Genomic DNA, 21,690 nt, shown 5'->3' on the forward strand with positions numbered 1-21,690 from the left:
ATTTCTACCCAAGATACACCGCTTTCAGAGCTACCTTATTATCCTTCAACTGTACCGTATTGCTAATCACAATTTGAGTTTGTCCAAACATGACAGCTTCTCTTTCAATTTCTACTAGGCCTTCCGCAGGATTGGGAGTAATAATCGCTAAGACATCCGCAGAGGCCAAAATCTTTGTGTCCCCCCTTATTGTGCATCAGGGAAATATTGCTATTCACTTCAATCTTTATTATTAGCGGATCAATATATAAAGCGAACAATAAGGGGGAGCAGGGGCATCCCTGTCGAGTCTCCCAGCTGATTGTAACTGGGTCATACATTTCACCCATTACCGATATTCTGACACTGGGCTAATGTACATCATCGCAATAGCTTTAATAAAGCCCCTACCCAACCCTTTGTTATCCAAGATTGCCACCAAAAAGGGAAAGGAGACCCTATCAAAAGGTTTCTCCACGCACAGAAGAATTAGCGCAATAGGGTCTCGGGCAATCCTTGAGGCACCAAACAATGCAATAGTCCGACGAATATGGTCGATGGTACTACGACCTGAAACAAAAGCATGTTGAAACGGGGACACCAATTTCTTGATTACCCCCGCAAGTCTCCTGGCTAGGATTTTGGCATAGACATTTACATCACTGTTTATCAGCGTGATTGGGCGATAGGAGCCGAGCTCGTTAACCGGTTTACCCTTCTTGGGGAACACAACTATATGACTTCCATGAATCTGGAGCCCCCTTGCCAGATTCCATGAATCTGGAGCCCCCCTGCCAGATTGTGCCTCTAAGAACACTTCTCTCAGGAGTTGCTGAAGACAGGGAGCTAACTTCTTATAAAGTTCCCCAGGAATAGATTCAGCTCCTACCCCCTTCGCTATCGAAAGTGAATGAATTGCACCCCTTACTTCTTCTTCCATGATTGGGGCCTCTAGCCTTTCCCTCTCTTCTAAAGATAGCCTCTCCCCTGGTAAGCCCGCCAAATACTCCTCTATTTCTTTTTCCCCATAAAAAGCCTCTTCAGTATACAACTGCTGATAGAACCACTGAAATGCTGCATGTATAGCCGTAGGTTCAGAGACGAAGCCAACCGGTGGACCCTCAATTTCTTTAATCCTCCCTTGACTATCAGCTGTCTTGTACGCATTGCAAGAAAATGCCCCACTCTCTCATTGCATTCATACATTTTGCTTTGCCAGGCCATGTATTTCCCTGCAGCTTTTTTTGCTGAGATATCGAATTTTGTTGATCTCCCCATACAATTCCTGTACATGTTTTTTTCCTTCCTCTGAGATGCCCAGCCGTATCTTGATGTCTTCCCCCTTATCCTTGCTTTTAGGGGATCCAAATCAAGCCTAGTATGTCCGTTATTCCCAGCTATAAATCTAGGAATTCGTTTTTTCATGTGTTTAATGTATTGTTCATCATATAGCAGTGCTCTATCAAAGGTCCAGTGTGACATCGGGGACATATTAGCTTGTGTTGCAATTTCTGGAACCAGCAGATTGTGGTCAGCCATGACTCACGGAAATTTAAAAATACAACATGTCTGCAGCATCTCCTGAGACACAAAAAATAGTCCAGTCTGGCATGAGCCTGATGTTGGGCGGAGAAAAGGGTATGGCCAGGGTCCTGAGTTTCTTGCATGACCCACACGTCAGATAACCCATGCGATCATACATAAATGTGCTAGAGATTTACAGACCTTGGGTTTCCGGCCTTGATATGATCTTTCCCCTAACTTAACACTACCAGAATTTTATATTATTATTAAAGTCTCCACAGATTATTAGGGGGAGTGGCCTGTTGTGTTCTTCGGTGGGGGAGTGATTGCCCTAGGGACAGCTTTCTGGGACCTACACTCCGGGGCATCTGAGTCTAACTAGGCCTGACACGTGGCCCTAGAAATAACTGAGACGGACTCTGGAAATACCTTGGTGGCTCTCTGTGCGCGCGTCTGAATGCGTACGTGCGTGCGAGGCCTCTCTTTATTATAGGGAGTCACATGACTCAACGCTGCACACTCCTGGCGTCAGGGGCGTGCCACACCCCGGAACATAACATTCCTCCTAAAACAAGAAAAACAACAACAACAACAATGTCATCAAAACAGTCCATTCTAATGTCTTGTGTGGACATCTTCAGCTTCCAAACATTATAGCGACTTCATAACACCGGTCATAGGCACTGCAATCAAATAAACATTACTTGGAACAGTCTTACGTGAAATAGTCGCGTAGCCGACAGGAGGGTGTGGGGTTGTTTCTCAGCCGGTATTGCGACCCTCTTTGGCTCAGCATGTCTGTTCCATTGCCTGGGGCCGTTCCTGGCGCCTCTCTGTCGGCCCCATCCAGATCTGGCAGCTCCTCGAAGGGCTCAGCACCCCCTCCCGCCTCTTCACTCTCAGCTCTCACATTGCTACTTTGTGTGACCTCGTGACTGGGTGTTGGTTCCAATGGTGGTGGATTAGTTGCAGTTTCAGTTCCATTAGCATTCAGCGGGGGACATGATTCTGTGATCTCCGGATGGAAGTGCTTTAAATGTGATACGTTGCGGGTTACTGTCTCTCGTCCTCGAACCACTGTGAGGCGGGTGCCTTTTACACCAATCACCCGCCAAGGTCCTCTTTCATAATTCAGCCTGAATTTGCCACTCGTTACCCTGTTGCGAAGAAGCACCACGTCTCCTCTGTTGAACCGGGTCACCACCGCCCTTCTTTTCTGGCTGATTTTAGCAAAAGTGGTCTTTCTTTTCTTTGCAATGATCTCTTCATTCGCCTCCTCGGGTGACCACTGTGGATGGTGGGGAATTGAGTCTGTCACCACTCGCCGCATGAGGAGATGGGCCGGGGCTTGCCCTTGGAACGGGGGTCCATTGTCCGTGCGGAGCTCCCGCATAGCCCCGTGAGTAGCAATAATTTTCTCCATCTTCGGGATCACGCAGTCAGCATTTGTACTCGCTATTATCTCTACTTCCGGATATTTGGAGTGGTCGTCGATCATTACCAATGTGTGTCGTCCATCTGGGAGGCTACCAAAGTCCATACTGACTCTCTCCCACGGTCGTTGGGGTCGGGGCTCCACTATGATTGGGGCTTCCCGAGGAGCGTCCCCTGTGACTTGACAAGCAGCGCATGACCTCACCACTTTCTCTACCATGTCGTCCATTAGAGGAAACCATACTTTTGTCCGTAGCCGTGCTTTGGTTTTGACCATTCCCTGGTGTCCCACATGTGCCAGTTGTATTACCTGATCAGTCAGGGCTGTGGGAATTACCAGGCGATGCCCTCTCAGTAGACACCCCGCGTCATCCTCATTGAGTTCTTCCCAAACATGGTGCAAACTCTCCATGATTCTTTGAGCCTCTGGTGTGAGTACCTTCCAACTCTCCTTGGCTTTGTGCCAGTTCGCCGTTCGGAGGATCTCCTTGGCCCTCTGCAGGCAGGCGTCTTGGGCTGTGGCGTTCACAACATCTTCTAGAGAGAGAGGACGCGGGCATGATCTCGGGACTACCCATTTCACATATGCCTCTGTCTCTTCGCCCTCATCCATTTCCTCCGGTGTGGCCGGCCGGGGATGGCGTGATAGGTAATCCGCCGGGTTCTTTGCTCCGGGCTGGTACTTGATGTTACAGTTATATTCCTGCAGTTGAAGCAGCCATTTTTCAATGCGCGGGGGGGCTTTGATGAGGTTCCTGAGAACAGGGCTACAAGCGGTTTGTGGTCAGTGACCACTGTGAACGGCTTGCCATAGACATATAGATGGAAGTGCCGGCACCCCCAGTGGATTGCAATAGCTTCCTTCTCGATTTGGGAGTACCTCTGCTCTGTGTCTGTGAGGGATCTGCTTGCAAAAGCAACTGGAGTCCAATCCATTTCATCCCGCGGCCTTTGCATTAGGACAGCTCCCAGCCCTGCCGGCCCAGCATCCACTGCTATGAGGGTGATATTTTGAGGGTAAAAGAATGCCAGCGTGGTGTTGCTGGACAGGGAGGCCTTGATGTCTTGGAATGCTTTCTCCTGCTCCAGTCCCCAGGTCCACGGGGTGGAGTCCTTGGTGAGATCACGTAGAGGAAGGGTCAGGTTGGCTAGATCTTTGATGAATCGGCCACAATAGTTCACCATGCCAAGGATGCTCCGGACCTCGGTGACTGTAGTGGGGGGAGGGGCATCTTTGATGTCCTTTACTTTATCGGGGTCTGGGTGAACCCCGTCTGCCGAGAAGACATATCCAAAGAACCCTATTTTGGTTCGTAAGAATTCACATTTTTCCCGATGAAGTGTCAGTCCTGCATTTCGGAGCCTGCGAAACACTTGAGACAGTCGGTGGTTATGTTCGGTGATGGTGCGGGCGTGTATCATTATATCATCACTGACATTTATCACCCCAGGTATGTCAGCGATCAGTTCCTGGATTCCGTTTTGGAACACCTCCGCCGCACTGGATACCCCGAAGCTGAGCCGGGTGTACCTCCGAAGGCCAATGTGGGTGGAAAAGGTGGTAATGTTTCTCGACTCCTTGTCTAGTACCAACTGGTGATATCCCGATCATAGATCTAGCTTTGAGAACCAGCAGGCCCCAGCCATTTCTCCGATGAGGTCATCGATTGTGGGGGTGATGTGACGCTCCCGCTTTATGGCCGCATTGGGAAGGCGCATATCCACGCAGATCCTGACCGCGCCTGGCTGTTTCGGTTTCCGGGTGACTACGATGGGCGACACCCAAGGGGTGGGGCCGGAGACCTTCTCAATGATGCCAGCCGCTTCCAGTTTGTGAAGCTCCTCTTCCACCAACGGCCGAAGGTGGAATGCAATGCGACGGTGTCGCAGGGCTACTGGCTGTACGGTGGGGTCTACGTGTAGGTGTATCTCACGACCCTTGAAGCGTCCAATGCCCTCAAAGAGGTCCGGGAAGTCCATGAGGAGTTGTTGTACTGATTCCTCGTGGACACCGAAGGCAAACGTTACCACGCCTAGGTCTTCGGCCGTTCTGCAACTTAGTAGCATGCCTTGTCCTTCTTCCGAGACAAAGATGTTTGCTCTGATGGTTTTGTCCCCATGACGGACGGCCGCTCTGAACTTCGCCCGGATCCTGAGGGGTATGTCTTGTCCATATGCAAAGACCGTGATGGGAGTAGGGCTCAAGGCCGGAGGTGTGGCCATGTTTCTGTATAGCGAGGCACTCATGAGATTTATGGACGCTCCCGTGTCCACTACCGCCATTATGTCCTGGTCCGCCACCTGGATTGAGCATTGAGGCAGTGTTCTGGTGCGACGAGTGGCGGTGCCGATCATGTGTACTTTGTGTACTGACCGCTCCTCTTCCTCGTCATCATCCATGTCACTATGGCTCGGGTCTCCTTCCGTGACGGTCTGTATGGCTTGGCGGGGTTTCCGGAACTTCTTCGATCGGCATACCTTCTCGAAGTGGTTCATCTTGCCACATCCGGGACAGCGTTTACCCCGTGCTGGACATTCCGGCGCCGGGTGGCGCGGGCCTCCGCAGTATCCGCATGAGTGTCCGTATGCCCCACCCTGGGCGGGTGTTGTCTTTTTGTGCCACTTGGATGGCGTTTGGACTTGCAGCTTATTAACAGGTTCCGCCTTGACTGTGGCCTGTAGGGCGGCCTCCATGTGCGCTGCCCTGGCTTTGGAAAGTTCCTTCGTGCGGCCGAGGGTAAGGATGTCGGCCAGCGGCTTGCCCGATTCTTCCAGTATTCTTTCTCTCAGTTTGGCAGAGGCGCAGCCCTGTATGATTTGTCCTCGGATTTCTTCTGTTATGTCTTGGAACCCACATGTTAGCGCCAGCTTCTTGAGTCTGGTGTGGTATGCGTCCAACGACTCCTCTGGCAGTTGCCAAGCTTGTCGGAACACAAAACGTTCATAATCCTGATTCGCCATGGGCTCGAAATGAGCATTTAGGGCATTAATCAGGGTGTGATGAGTTTTGGGACTCGCCTCTGTGAGCGTCCGAGCAATGGAGTGAATGTCTTTGCCACATAGGTGAAGTACTATAGCTCGCTTCTGTTCCTTGTGGACTTTCGTGGCCTCGAAGAAGACTAGGAGCCTGTCCACCCATTCCTTCCATTTCGGGGCGAGAGTCGAGGGCGCACCCTCCACCACAAACGGTTCAATGGGCGGAATGGTAGCCATCGCCCGGGACGCGCTTGTTCAGGCCTTAGACGGGCCAAGGCAGCACCAGATCTGGAGTGTGAGGGGGCCGGCTGTGGATTTTCACCGTGTGCAGGGGTGTCAGCACCCGCGAGTAGGACGGTCCGTGGCAGCGGAGGACACCGCAGGGAGTCCGGGAAGGCACGTGCGACCGGCGCGCTTACCACAGGCGAGCTAGGCCAGCAGCGGGCCCGGCCGGCGCCGCGTCCAACCGAAGTGCGAGACGACGCCGGGAGTCTCCCCGATCGTTGGGCCAGGGGGACCGAAGCGTGCTTCTCGGACGTGCCGAGGGGCCCTGTGCGGCGCTGGGTCGAAACCTCCTGCGGGAGTAGTTCGGCAACTGGCCACTCGTACCACGGTGCGCTGCAGGCTGACGCTGGGCAGCATGGCTCACCTGCGATCCTCCAGGGATGGAAGTCTTCCCTCCAGGCGCACTGTGCGGGGGCGTGTGGCACCGCAGGGCACGAGCACCACGAGCCAAAGGACGGGCTCGCAGCCGCCTCACGCGATGGTGGGCACACACACACCCCGAGCGAGGATCCAGCAACCACCCTCGTCGCCAATTGGTGTGTTCTTCGGTGGGGGAGTGATTGCCCTAGGGACAGCTTTCTGGGACCTACACTCCGGGGCATTTGAGTCTAACTAGGCCTGACACGTGGCCCTAGAAATAACTGAGACGGACTCTGGAAATAACTTGGTGGCTCTCTGTGCGCGCGTCTGAATGCGTACATGCGTGCGAGGCCTCTCTTTATTATAGGGAGTCACATGACTCAACGCTGCACGCTCCTGGCGTCAGGGGCGTGCCACACCCAGGAACATAACATGGCCAACCCAACAAGCTCAGTATTCAACCAATCTAGCAAAGCAAGGTCATCCAAAACAGACCCATACACTGAGCAGAGCGTGAAAAAGCTATTATCAGTACAACATTGTGTAATAACCCATCTGCCCATTTTATCTGACTTTGAGTGAGGGAACCTAACTCTCCCCTTACGGGCCACAATAGCAACCCCGTGTTCATGTTCCCTGTTACTTGCTAGAAACCAGATGATAACCTGCCAATTCTGCCACCTCCCGTCTGCTTGCCTCAATGTGTGTCCTCTGCAGACACACTATGTCAGTCGCCGGCCTCCGCAACGGCTTTCAAGGAGTTTCAGCGCAGTGTGGACCAGCAGGTACACGAGGAGTTTGGCTTTGACTCCGATTCCACAGATACTTTGTGGTATCTGTCTCATCCTCCAAGCTCTAGCTCCTTGATGGGGGATCCTCTAGGTAGGCATTCAATTTTCCCAGAGTTTTCCTTAAGCCACATTGCTACGTCGAAAAAAACTACAGAGCTGTGGGTGGGTGGCTCCCGCAGCAGTTGCACAGCTGACACCTTGAGAGCATCCAATACTGAGCCATACTATTTACAAATGTGTAGTATTCCTCATTCTCATATGTTCTTCTATTTCTCTGGTATGACATGGTACATGTTAGAAGTGATCTATATTTAAATATAGATTTTCCTACAGGAAAAAGAAACGTTTCTCTGCCATGTGGCACTGCTGTGCTTCATGTTGATAGTGTAAATATACATAGCTGTCATTACATGATTTTTAAGCTCCATGCTATGGGTGCTTATCTTGCACCATCTACCACTGACGTTACAAAAAATGTAAATAGATGCAACAAGTGCACATATATGTTTTAGAGACTATGCAAAAGTGCTATATCACTATTTGGTAGTAGAATGGCTCACAGAACCCTAAGGCCTACACAACAGATCAATAAAAATGGGCGAACAACAAAAACATGTTTATCTTACAGGTAAGCCACCTGAAACTAACCAAGTCTGATGGCATATTCTTGGAAAATGTGGGCAAGTGAAAAATGATGTCTGTAGAGCTAGGCACATTACAATATTTTAGGTGAGGATTAACTTAAGCTCTTTGGAACAACGTCTAGACCTACCAGTGATATTACGTGTGACTCACTTAGACAGAGCAAAAGAGATGGAACATGACTTAATTTAAATCACTTTAAGCATTTGCCTACCATGATGACACCTCCTACATACTATTGATCATATCTATCATAGAGATGCCACACAAGTTCGCTTTCATTGTGGAAGGAAAACTCTCATCAAATCTCAGAATGAAATACACTGTAGATATTTGGTAACCCCTGTGAAATGTGTGTGTGGGGGTGGTATTCTTCTTCGAAACGCATTGTGTTCTCAAATGGCCCAGATGTCCTAAAACTTCTCTTTGTCTCTTTGTTCTCATTGAACCCCTAATCCACTTCTTTGCTTGCAGTATCAGTCACTGGCACACTGTTATTTCTTTTTCTTCGAACATCTCTGTTTGCCAGCTTAAGAGAATGAGGAGAAAGGTGAGGATGTGGAGGAGGTCTCTTTAATCATGGTTGCAATATGTTCTCTGAACGTTATGTTTTTCAAGCACATTTGCATCCATGAAAAGAACAGAATCATCACCATAGCGTCACTAATCACTTTGTCGATCGTCAGACCAAGGTGCCCTTATTGACCACACCTATTGACTCACCAGCTTACAGTCCCTCTCCATAAAATTACCAAGGAATGTAGTTCACCCTGTTTTCATCTTTGGGGACAAAAAAAGGCTGAACATCCAGGTGACACAGATCCACATCCATGGATGCACACTACAGCACTGTTATAGAAATGTGACAAGTGTGGTAGTGTCAGTAGGCAACTTGCAAAGTTAAGTTGAATGTCTCCATATCGTCTGTGCATTCTGCAAAATATGTCAGAAAAGTAATTGCAGTATCTACTTCAAAAGGGTATCAAACTGAAGGACCCTGTACAGACAAATGATCCAAAAACCCACAAAGAATGTGAATGTGTCCAAGTAGACAGACAATATATTCTCTAAGAAGGACATCAAAACATCAGTAATAATGAATTAATAATAAGCTCAAATTCTGCAACTCTTAGCAGGTCTCATAGCGCCAGAAGAGTCATAATAAACAATAAAAAGCGAACTGCAAAAAAAGTGTCTTGCTGCAGGACAGGCACACACTTGGATTTCCATCAGAGAGAATGATCCAAAATACACCCTACCATCAGATAGAATATTATTATTTGATGGAGTTTTGTGGCTCACCCTACATGATTCAAGAACTAGAAGGAGGAAGATGGCCACATTGACAATGTGCATTCAAGGGAGGCTGTCAAGATGTGCTTCTCCAAAAAATTGTAAGTTGTCAAGTGATATCTAGTAAAACACGCTGAACCTGTAACGTGACTACAAGTTGTTCTAAGAAACCAGTTCCATTTTTATTTAATCTGCTTCTCAAGTTTTCATTAAAGGGTATCTTTGGCAAATGGCATCTTTGTTACGTTGCCCCGTTGAGGACTTTACTTTCCCATAATCTTGGTTATATGCAATTTTGAACACCGATTTTTATGTTTTAAAACAGTGACTACTATGAGCTGCAAAATATTATAGTTGTATTACTGATTTGAGACCTGGGAACTGTGGGTACAGAATGCTATCCATTTGTTTGCCTATTCTCAAATGGTGTGTAAAGTTGTTATTAATTTGTGTGTAGCTAAGAGAACTAGTTATCCTATACGCAAATCACTGTTGCCTTTTATGGAGTAGTTGGTTTAACACTGTTGATGAAAAAGCCATCCTGAAATGGCCCATTTCATTTAAGACTGCAGAGTATGATTTAATACATTATTTGACATCAAACTGACAAAAATACAATCAGTAGAACCGGAGATATGCAATTGAAAGTTTTAAGGTAAGTATAGTGCCTAAAAGCACAAAGCGCCACTCGTGGTTATCTGGTCGTGTGACACCAGATGAAAGTCACAAGTTTAGGCCGAACCTGATGGAGCATTTGTCTTTGACTGGGACCAGATTAGTTCAGCTGAAAAAGATCCCTTCTAAAGTCCAAAGCAAAGAGTTCTGTTCATGGTGGAAGAGGCTGAGAGGAGTGGGGCAAGAGTCATGGATGGTTGTCAGTGTAGCGCAATGAACAGGCCGGGTGTCGAAGATGCTCGTTTAGGTAGCATTAAGATCCTGCTAGGCATCCTGGACAGTCGTTGTTGGCACTTTTAGTTGGCGGTCACCACGGGCTGCTGATGCTGTAGTGTGAAGTGCAGATCTCACGTTGTCCGTCGTAGCTGTATGTTGCTGTAACATAAAGAGTCAGGTTCACTAGAGCTTCATGTTGGCGGTCGGTGCAGGTGGCAAGTTCTTGGCACCAACTGGCCCTTCCCAGTCAAATGGAGCTCCAAACGTCAGAAATTCTCCCTTTCTTCCAGGAGGAGCTCAACTAACTGCCAAACTACGGTCCCCAGACCTGGGAGGCATCTCTTGGAGGATCAGGAACCCACTCCAGCAGGGACAAGTGGGACTCAGGCAGCTCCAGTTGCAGGTCCAGGCAGTTCCAGTGCAGCAGGTCAGCTGGGCAGTTGAAAAGAGGCTGTTGGAGCTGATGGTGCCCCTGTAGCTCAGAACAGGAGATCATCAGCTGACCCCTAGAGTCACTTCAGCCTGGGATGAAGGGTGCATGTCCGGTCTTGTTCTTAGACAGCAGGGCAAGTGTCAAGCAGCACGGCAGTACTTCTTCTGTAGTATCCACATGTCCTAAACTGTATTGAAGAGTGGGTCTGGGGTCCTAGTCTTATACCTGGTGATCCCTTTGAAGTAGGAGAAGCTGCTGTAGTTTTCCCCTCAGAGGTGTCTGGAATGTCCTGCCTCCCTGCCCTGATCCCAGTCTTTCCAGGGGCATAATAGGCTAGTATGAAGTTTTTTGTGTGTGTGCTGGGCCAGTGCCTTTGAACTGCAAGTGTGGTAAGTGACAGTTCCACCTCCTACAAAGCCAGGATGATCCATCTAGCCAACACCCAGACTCTCTAGTGTGATACCATCTGAGAGGAAGACAGGAAGACCAGCAGCCAACTACGCCTAGTCATGTAACCAAGGGAACACGCTGTAGGCACTAAGGGCCCGATGTAGGTAAATCCCATTTACCGATTTTGAAATACCGAATCCTACCGATTCGGTATTTCAAAATCGGTAAATGGTATGTAGGTCCCAACATCTGGATTCGTTACCGAATCCTTAGCAATTCTTTAATTACCGATTCGGTAAATACCGAATCGGTAATGCCCATTCATTCCTATGGGCTCTGAAGCCCATAGGAATGCTTAGGCATTACCGATTCGGTATTTACCGAATCGGTAATTAAAGAATTCACAAGGGTGCAGGGGGTGTCACTTTGACACCCTCTGGCACCCCCAAAACAGGCACAGGTGCCATGTGGCAGGCATACCTGCCCTAAGGGCAGGTCTGCCTGTCACATGACATAGGTGTGCATGCACACATGTGCATGCACACCGGAATCGGTATTTTACCATGGATTTGTATTCCATGGTAAAATACAGATTCTGTAAGCCATGTGCAGAAGGTACATTGCCTACCTACATAGCATTTTCGGTAATTTTACCGAATCGGTAAATATTACCGAATCGGTAATTATTTTACCGATTCGGTACATATTACCGAATCGGTAAATTTACCGATTCGGTAATGATACCGATTCGGTAAAATTACCGAAAATGTGCCCCTACATCTCGGTAGCCCTTTACCGATCGGAAACGGCCGAAAATCGGTATTTTCGGCCGTTTCGGATCGGTAAAGGGCTACCTACATCGGGCCCTAAATGGTTAGGATAAGAACATGGTGAGTTTTTAAAAGTATACGAAACTGATGGATGGAATACTCGTGTTTTTGTGTACTTTGCCTTTTTCCTCACAGGTTCGCCCGCATTTCTTTAAAGCGCCGTAGCGCCTTGCTGGACAGCAAGCACAGCCCCTTCATACTCCCGCCCGCTTCTTCCCTGAGCCCTCCCACCTCCCCTTTATCACGGCGACCGCTGCGCGTTTGCGCGCACCTAAGGCAAGCCCATCCGTGCCTGGACCGCGCCCAGCGGCAGGACCCCTGGTCCTCTAGACCCCTGCCACTACACCGCCGCCACCCTCCTGCTCTCAAACTTAGCCACAAAGAGTCCTGCATACAAGCTGCACCTCTCTACACCCAAGGAGCTTTCTCATGCGCTCACTGCCGCTCCACCTTCTCCGTCACCACCGCTACCTCAGCCACGAACTCCACTCCTCAGGCTGCCCCCCCAAAAACACCATCCACTGCATCCTCCTCAACGTCAGATCCCTCCACAGGCACGCCATTGAGATATGGGACCTACTCAACGCGCTCACACCCAATGTCGTCTTTTTCACCGAAACCTGGACTAACGCAAGCTCTGGCCCGGACATCGCAATGGCAATACCAGACGGCTACAAACTCAAGAGATTGGACCGCTCAAACCGCCCTGGAGACGGCATTGCCATTTCTCACAAAACCTCCTTCAAACTCTCCGCACCTAACACCAATGTCTCTATTCCCAACGTGGAACACCTTAATTTCCAAATTCACACCAACCCCAGGACCACTCTCCGAGGCACGCTCATCTACAGACTTCCGGGGCCACGCACGCAGCCCACTGCCGCCATCACGGAACTAGCCTCTGCCCACGCCATTGCCTCAATGGACTACATTCTGTTTGGAGATCTTAATTTTCACCTCGAGAACACCCAGGACTCTGACTCCATCACGCTTCTGGAGAACCTCTCAATCCTGGAACTCAAGCAACTGGTAGACGCCCCCACCCACAAGGCTGGGCACACTCTGGACTTCATCTTCACCGCCGGGTCCAACATCCAGGTCACCCACACCTTTGAGTTCCTCTGGAAGGACCACCGCTGCATCCATTTCACTTTTAAGTCCAGCGCCGCTCCAAAACAAGCCCCTCGCCTCCCACGATGCAACTGGAACAAGATCACCACGGACCTTCTCAACTCCACCCTCATTCAAAACCACCCGCAGCCACCACCGACACAGAACATGCCACCATGGAACTCCACAGCTGGAATACCAGATGCGCAGACAAACTTGCTCCCCTAGGGCACGCCACCACCGGACACCCCCCTAAAGCAGCCTGGTTCACTACCGAGCTTCTTGAGGCCAGACGCACCTGCAGACGACTCGAGAAGGTCTGAAGAAACCAGAAGTCCCCATCATCACTCTACGTCCACAGAAGTGCCATGAGAGTCTACCACCAACTGATAAAGGACACCAAAAGAACTTTCATCAACGAAAAGATAAACGCCAACGCCGCCAACAGCAGTGAGCTTTTCAACATCAATAAACGTCTCATCAAACCCCCTTCGAAGAAACGAACATAACACCCTCCAAAGACCTCTGCAACGAGCTGAGCACGTTCTTCCACCAGAAGATCATGACCCTCTACCACAATTTCAACGAACCAACGAACGCCCTCTCCCTCACCGCCACTACCTCCACCATCCCGACCATCACCACTTGGTCCGCCGCCTCCTTCAACCTCATCACCGCCACCATGAAGAAGACTCACTCCGAGGCCCCCATGGACCCCTCCTCACATCTTCCACAGAGCCTCCGATGCCATCGCCCCAGAACTAACCCGCACCATCAACTCCTCCCTGGCCTCGGGCAACAAACCCCAGGAATGGAAACGCGCAGAAGTAAAACCCCTCCTGAAAAAGCCTTTGGCGGATCCCACGGACTTAAAGAACTACAGACCCATGCCCTCCTGTCCTTCGCCGCCAAAGTCTCAGAAAGAATCATCAACTCCCAGCGGACCACGTTCATCGAAGGAAACTGCATCCTGGACCCGTCCCAATCCGGCTTCCGGAGCAACCACAGCACCGAGACGGCCCTGATCGCCGCCACTGACGACATCTGCATGCTACTAGATCAGGGACACACTGCAGCCCTCATCCTCCTGGACCTTTCCGCAGCATTCGACACCATTTCACACCGCACACCAACCACTAGACTCCACACCGCCGGGATCCAGGAAAATGCCCTCAAGTGGATCTGCTCCTTCCTCTCCAGAAGAACTCAGAAAATCAGACTCCCCCTCCTATCTCTCCGAACCGACAGACATCATCTGTAGAGTTCCCCAGAGTTCCTCGCTGAGCCCCACCCTCTTCAACATCTACATGGCACCCCTCAACAATATTGTCAGGAAACACGGACTTAACATCATATCCTACACCAACGACACTCAACTCATCCTCTCCCTCACCAGGAACTCAGAAGACACCAGACTCAGTTTCCAGGAGGAAATGAAGGACGTTGCATCGTGGATGAAGGACAGCTGCCTCAAACTCAACTCTGACAATACCGAAGTCCTCATCTTCGGCACCTGCCCCTCTGCCTGGAGCAATGCATGGTGGTCATCAGCCCTCGGTCCATCCCCCACCCCTATGAACCATGCAAGAAACCTTGGCATAATCCTGGACTCCTCCCACTCCATGAATCACCAAATCAACGTTATCTCCTCCACCAGTTTCAATTGCCTCCGGATCCTGCGTAAGACTTTCAAATGGATCCTCCCAACTGCAGAAAGATGGTCACCCACGCCCTCATCGCTAGCAGGCTCGACTACGGAAACGCCCTCTACGCAGGAATCAACAAATCACTGCTATGCAGACTCCAAACCATCCAGAGCGCTGCCGCAAGGCTCATCCTAGGAACACCACGCCACGAGCACATGACCCCGCACCTGCGCAGACTCCACTGGCTCCCCGTCGAGAAGAGAGTCACTTACAAACTACTCACACACGCCTACAAATCACTCAACAACATCAGGCCCAAGTACCACAATTACAGATTGAGTTTCCACTCACCAGTGAGGAACCTCCGCTCGGCCAACATCCCCCTGGCAGAAGTCCCCTGCATCCGCCGTAGCAGATCCAGGGGCAGGGCCTTCTACTACACCGCAGCCACGGCCTGGAACTCTCTCCCATTGGAAATGCGATGTACACCAACCCTGCCGGCATTCAGGAGTGCACTCAAGACTTGGCTTTTCAACTGACCTAAGCTGCCCTATCCCCCCACCCCTCCGCGCATTGAGAGACCCTCACGGATGAGTAGTGCGCTTTACCAACCCCTGATTTATTGATTGATTGATTGCTTGAATAAAAATATCAGCCACTGAAAATCACTCGGACCGTATCTCAATCCATCATTATTTTGCACACTATGCCACTTCAGTTTGCACCCAACTATATGCAAATCAGTCTTGACCCCACTCCAATAGGAACAGCCTAGCCGAAACTGAGAGGCCATGTCCTCCCTGAATTGAAACACAGCCAACTCAGGACCTGTTTCAATCTAATTATGGGTTCAGCAGACTAGTACAGCTTGATTCTAGTTACACTGAGAGTATGGACCACGACTGGGCATACCCATCTCACCTAGGGCTACACAAAAAGTATGAAAAACAATACTAGATGGAATGCTTGAATTAATGTCAACTACTGTTAATCATTCGGGCAACATCTCAATCCATTGTTATATTGCACACCATGCAACCTCAGTTTGGACCCAGCTATTTGCAAATCAGTCTTGACCCTGCTCCAATAGGAACAGTACAGCCTGAACTGCCAAGCCAGGTCCTCCCTGAGCCACAATGTAAGCAACCAAGGACCAGTTTTGCCTTAATTATAGGGTCATCAGCTGGGTACAGCTTTGTTCCAATTACACCGTGTTCACGGGACCCACATCTGGGCATACCCATCCCACTTAGGGCTAGACAATAAGTATACAAAACAATGATGGATGCAATGATTGGATTAATCTCAGCTAATGGTAATCACTCGGGCCACATCTCAATCCATTTTATTTTGCACAACATGCCATCGCAGTTTGGACCCAGCTATATGCAAATCAGTTTCCAAAACATTTATTCAATAAAAAGGGCTGTTAGAAATGGTGATCTTTGGCAGGTTAGGGCATGTGCCAAAGCCAGGCAAAAACACCACTCAGGATAAGGGAGTTACACTGCAAAAATACCCCTGCTCACTCCCTTGGTAGCTTGGCACAAGCAGTCAGGTTTATCTTAGAGGCAGTGTGTAAAGCATTTGCACATAACCAACAGTAATACAGTGTAAGCACTACAAAAGGATACCACACCAGTTTAGAAAAATATCCAATATTTTATATACTTAAGACAAGACCAAAAATGATAAAAATCCACATTACAGTACTTAAAAATCCACAGTTATCAAAATACGCTTTAAAAGCAGTTCCTTGATGTCGATAGCTCTGTCTGGGGCTATCACGGCGTCATGAGCAAACAAATTCAAACAGTTCCGGCTGACCGTGGAGTTGCGGGCCAGCTACAGTGTCGGGAAGACCCTCAAACAGTACCTTTTAGTTATGCAGGGCATTGACAACCTCTCATTGAGCTTCCGAAAAAACGGTATCCGCAGGCGTCGGTTCCGGAGGTCGGTGCAGGAGTTGCGGGGCCCTTGAAGTCACACGTGTTGCAAGTCGATCTCCTCTCTGTTGGAGTCCAGAGCACTGGAGTCGGCAGGTGTCGTGTGCTGTGGTGCGAAGTGCAGTGGTGCAGCTTGCGCTCCCCTCAGGTCGCAGTGCGAGCAGTGGCTCAGAGACAGCGTCAGAAGGCGTTGTTGGTGAGACCAGTGTCACGGTTCAAGATGAAGGCGGTGCTCGTTGCTGTGCTGGCAGGTCACGGTGCAAGCAGTGTCGTCGTCTTTGCTGAAGCACTGTCATCAGCTGACGAACTGAAGTCAATGGCGCTTGCATCGGTATGCCAAGGCTGCGGTGCGAGATGAAGGCAGTGCGTCGTGCAACTTTAAGAGCGGTGCCTTCGAACCACGGTGAAGCAGTGGTGTCATTGGGGATACCAAAGTGTTGTTGTGAAGCTAGGTGTTGCAGAATGCGGTGCCCACAGGTCGCGATGATAGCAACGGCTCGGTCGTAGCATCAGCAGTCATCGTAGATGTCATTGAGTTGCTTTTCTTCTGTTGCAGCACAAAACACATAGTACCCAGTGCTGAGGGCAGAAGAACTTGAAGTCTTTGCTGTTCCAGAGACTTCTTGAAAAGGGGGAAAGCTCTACCTCAAGCCCTTGGAAAAACTCACATAAGTAGATTGCAGAAAGTTCAGTCCAGTCCTTTCACTGCCCAAGGCTGAAGCAGCCACTGTAGGCCAACACAGCAAAGCACACAGCAAAGTAGTAGTCGCTCCTCACAGCTTCTCCGTCTCTCCTTCTTGGTAGTCTTCTTGGTTCAGAAGAGTTTTAAAGTTCAGGGATCTGGGCCCCAGTATTTGTATCCAAAAATCCTTTGATCCTCTAGGCAAAGGCTATCTGTGCCCAGCCAGAACCAGTTCTGCCTTCTCTGGTGTGATTTCCCGGCAGGCGGTGGAAACGGCATTGTCAGAGGCAGACCAGGCCCTGTGAGTGGGGGGTAGCCTTAGGTGCAAGGAAATCTCCTCCCTCTTCCCCCATCACAGCCCAGGTCTATTCAGCCCTTTCCTGACCTATCTAGACTATCGGGAACCACCCTTGTTTCCTACCTATCTGTCGTCCAAACCCCAGATAGGCAATCCACATTCCAGCAGAGGCACACAGGATAACTGCGCAAGAAAATACATACTTCCTAAAAGTGGTATTTTCAAACACAGAATGTAAAAATCACCTTTACTAAAAGATGCATCGTTAGATTCTGAGTTCAGGCATACTGAATTTTATTTTCTCACCAAAAAAATACATCCTTCCTAAAAGTGATATTTTCAAACACAGAATGTAAAAATCACCTTTACTAAAAGATGCATCGTTAGATTCTGAGTTCAGGCATACTGAATTTTATTTTCCCACCTAGTTCCCAGGGCCAGTTATCTTTATAAGATGTTATAAACAAACTTCTCATTCTGTCCTATAGGGAAGTTATCCACATTTGTAAAGTGCGAACCATCACCCGTTATGGTCTCTAAGCGCTGGGGGCCATCAGGAAGATTATGCAAGCTATTGCCCAGAGCCACATGGTGCTAGGCTAATCTGCCGCCGGCCTGGGGATTGAACTGTGATTAATTTCTTCAATATCAGGATGTGGTGTATAGATGGCAAGAACCGGCCATGTGGCTCCTGGTCTACCTAGTGGACCGAGCCTGGTAATGTGATTTTGATGTTTTAGGGTGCCATTAAACCAGAGCTGATGCTCCTGGTAAGTTAGTGGAATTTCAACGTCCTCGAAAGGAACGTATTCCGCTGGAGTTTCCCCTGCTTTGTAGTAGTGTAACTCGAGTGTCACAGCATTTGCTGCTGGAAAAGTTATCCATGAATAGAATACCTCTGTCTGCCGATATTCATGTGCCTATACCACAAATATGACTGTACTACCTCTCGATTATACACCACTATTTATTAGTTTGTAAGTTACACTCTTTCTTACATTTATCGGGATGATTATTGCATCCAGGTCATTTTGCTGAAGACTTGTGTCCTCTGCTAATAGTTGAGTTGCTATTCTAGCTCTCTCCCTTTCGTCGTCACTCTCCGTCATTTTGCTGACTGAAAGTTCGCGGAGCAAGTTTCAAGGAAACAAAGATTAGGTGCACAATATTTTGGTACACTGTATCCTTCAATGTTGAATAAACTAAAAAACTAATACATAGGATTCTCGTCCTACTTAGTTCTGGCGGATACTAACCTTTTACCCACTCCAGACGTCTATTGGAGTTTTTATGGAAAAAGGGGTCTGTGTAAAAAGCACGACTGAGTTACTCTAGTATCTAGTATCTAGTATCTAGCGTTAAATTATCGCCTTACCAAACGTTGGGCGCCATGTAATGTAGTTCCAATATTCCCAATAGGCTCTGCGCATTGGAATAACATAAACAATAGTTTTGACGTAGGACTGAAGTCGACTAGGTCTCTATTGAATATGTTAGACTTAATTGTGAATGCCAGCTAGCTCAGAGGTCACTAGAAACTTTCTCGAATACACAAGAAGGGATTAGTTTCTGACAACCATATAACATGACAACTTTGTTCCCCAAGAATAAGGAATATATCTCCAGAGTCGCGAAAACAATAGATGGCTATTTCACTCAGTCAATCGTGCATGCGTCGTCTCCCCATAAGTGCAGAGAAATAGAGAGACGGGCGTTGTCAATAAAAAGGTTATTTATTGAGCAGTCTTCTTTCTCATGCAAGAGAAGTTAATTGCTACAATCGTAATACTTGTGATGAAGTAAAGTGCGTACAGTAAAAAGAGTATTATGATATAATACTGTAAAAGCATTTATATGGTTTCTATGCCATAAGAGTCTTAAAATAGATAAAATATATACACTGATAAATAATGACTAAAAGTACTCAACTGGTGCATCTAAAATACACCTACCCCGGTGTACATAACCTAAGTCTAGTGCAAGGGAAGAAGTAAGTGAGGTGTAGCTTGAGTTAAATATTTTCTGCCAAGAATCTATCCAAGAATTCTCTACGGGTCTAATCAGCTCCGTACATTGGTTATAGAATGAAGGAGGTCTTGTATCTCTCTCTCAGGACTCGGTCTCCCAGTAACCCGCAAGGGTAGCACGGAAACACTGGAGCTGGATTTCTCGGCAGGAGAAAAGACAGCGTCTCTCTCAGTGCGTCAGCAGGAGGGTCGGCTTCCTTCGGCACTCGCATACAGCAGGGCGTCGGCAAGTAGTTAGTCAATCTGCTCCAAAACCACTGTGTGTTTTGCTAGGGCAGATTGTTAGGGGTCAGGCAGGTTAGACCCTTTTCAGTGACCATGCCTTGAAATCACATGACCAGTGACATGTAGTATAAAGGTATGTCCTACCTTTACCTCACTGCTTGAAATCGCCATTATTGGATTCCGGTTGCTGGCTGCTGTTCTAAGACGCTTTTCTGCTGCTTGACCCCCTTTTTCCCGTTCTTCCTCACGGGCTCGTGAGAAGATTGCCTGTTGATTTTGCTGTGTCTATAATTTTGATCCTCTCCCCCCTTCTTGTCCCCTCCCTGTAGCTAGTTAGTGTTGGGTCCCGGGTAGGTTCCTTCCCTCGTATTTCCCCTTGTTTACTTTTCCCAGCGTAGTGGGGTGGTGGGTGTTCGGGGGCTCCCGTTCACGGGTCCGTTAGACTGCTGTTTGCTCGGTGTGCAAAGGCTTTTGTAACCGAACACTAGAACTACGAAGCCTATGGATGTAATCAGCGCGTCTTTGTTTAGACGCCGATTCACATCGTTATAGGCGGACGTGACGTTTTGGGTCACTCCGCGAGTGTTTTGCCACTAACGCTGGGGTTTGCCTAGGATTCCACACGCTACAATTCTGTCCCGGTCCCCCTCCCCTATAAGTCACATTAAGGAAGGGGTTTTTTTCTGGTACTTGTCGGGTTCAGTACAAGTCCTTTTTTCCCCTCGCACTGTTTTTTAAGGGCACTGTTTACGAGCTCCCGATTGGCTGTGAGCATCTGAGAAGTGTAATTTGCATCTCCCGTGCACCCTGCATTGGTGTTTTAATTGTGCCTTCACGAAGCTGAGCCTGTGCTTCAAACCGGTAAGAGGGGTTGCTTGTGTTGTGTCAGGGCATGGTCACAGGGGCTGGGACCTAACTCTGTGGAATATGAATATATGAAAGGGTTGTCTTTTCTACAGGTGCAGAAGCATGAAGGAAGAAGGGAGCAGTGTCCTAGTGCTTCATAAGGGTGGCAGACCTGGTGTCTCCTCAACATTACCACCCTCTTTTCAGGTTCATTGGCTCCCTCATAGTGGTTTTCCTGTGAGTGGTCAGTGGGCAGGGAAAGGGGACTGGTGCATGCTACGTTCCTGCAGTGTTCGGGCTGGTCGGAATCCAACAGAATTTCAAGCCCACGATAAATATCACTGCCCGGACTAGCATGGATGAGGCTGGGAACCAGTTAGGTGGGGGTACGGGGGCCCTCACATTACAGGACATTATGGGGGCAGTACATACCCTACAGGCACAGGTCCAAGAGTTACAACAAGAGAATGTAGGCCTAAAACAGGAATTGGTGGCAGTGAGGGCCAGAGAACAGACACAACCCAGAGGGACGGGTCCCGTTATTCAACCTGCTACATTCCAGTACGGGGGTGGGGCGGGACAAGGCGCGGCGGGAGGGAGTAATCCCATAGCCGTTACGGTAACAACTCCTGTTGCCGTTCCCATAGCCCCCCGGAAAGGTTTACAGGGGATAGCAACAAGTTCGGGATGTTTGTGAACCAGTGCCAACTGCACTTTATGTGTAGACCGAGTGCCTTTCCCGATGACTCTGCAAAAGTCGCATTTACGCTATCATATCTGGCTGGTAACGCGGCCCAATGGGCAATACCCTTGGTTGAAAGCGATGACCGTGTGCTGTATAATTACACTGCGTTCAAGGAATTGATGCGGGGTCTGTTCGCTAAACACGCATTCATGCAGGCGAGCGATGCAGAGCTTCTGAAATTACGGCAGGGCAGACAGGACCTATTGGTGTACATAGCTTCTTTCAATCGGCTAATATCTGAGACTCATTGGCCAATCGAGAAAAGGACGTCACTGTTCTATCAAGGCCTTTACGAGGAACTGAAGGATATAGTGTCACAGGTAGTAGATCCACCTGA

Source organism: Lissotriton vulgaris, chromosome 2_1 (assembly GCF_964263255.1).
Source record: "Lissotriton vulgaris chromosome 2_1, aLisVul1.2, whole genome shotgun sequence".
Classification (NCBI taxonomy): domain Eukaryota; kingdom Metazoa; phylum Chordata; class Amphibia; order Caudata; family Salamandridae; genus Lissotriton; species Lissotriton vulgaris.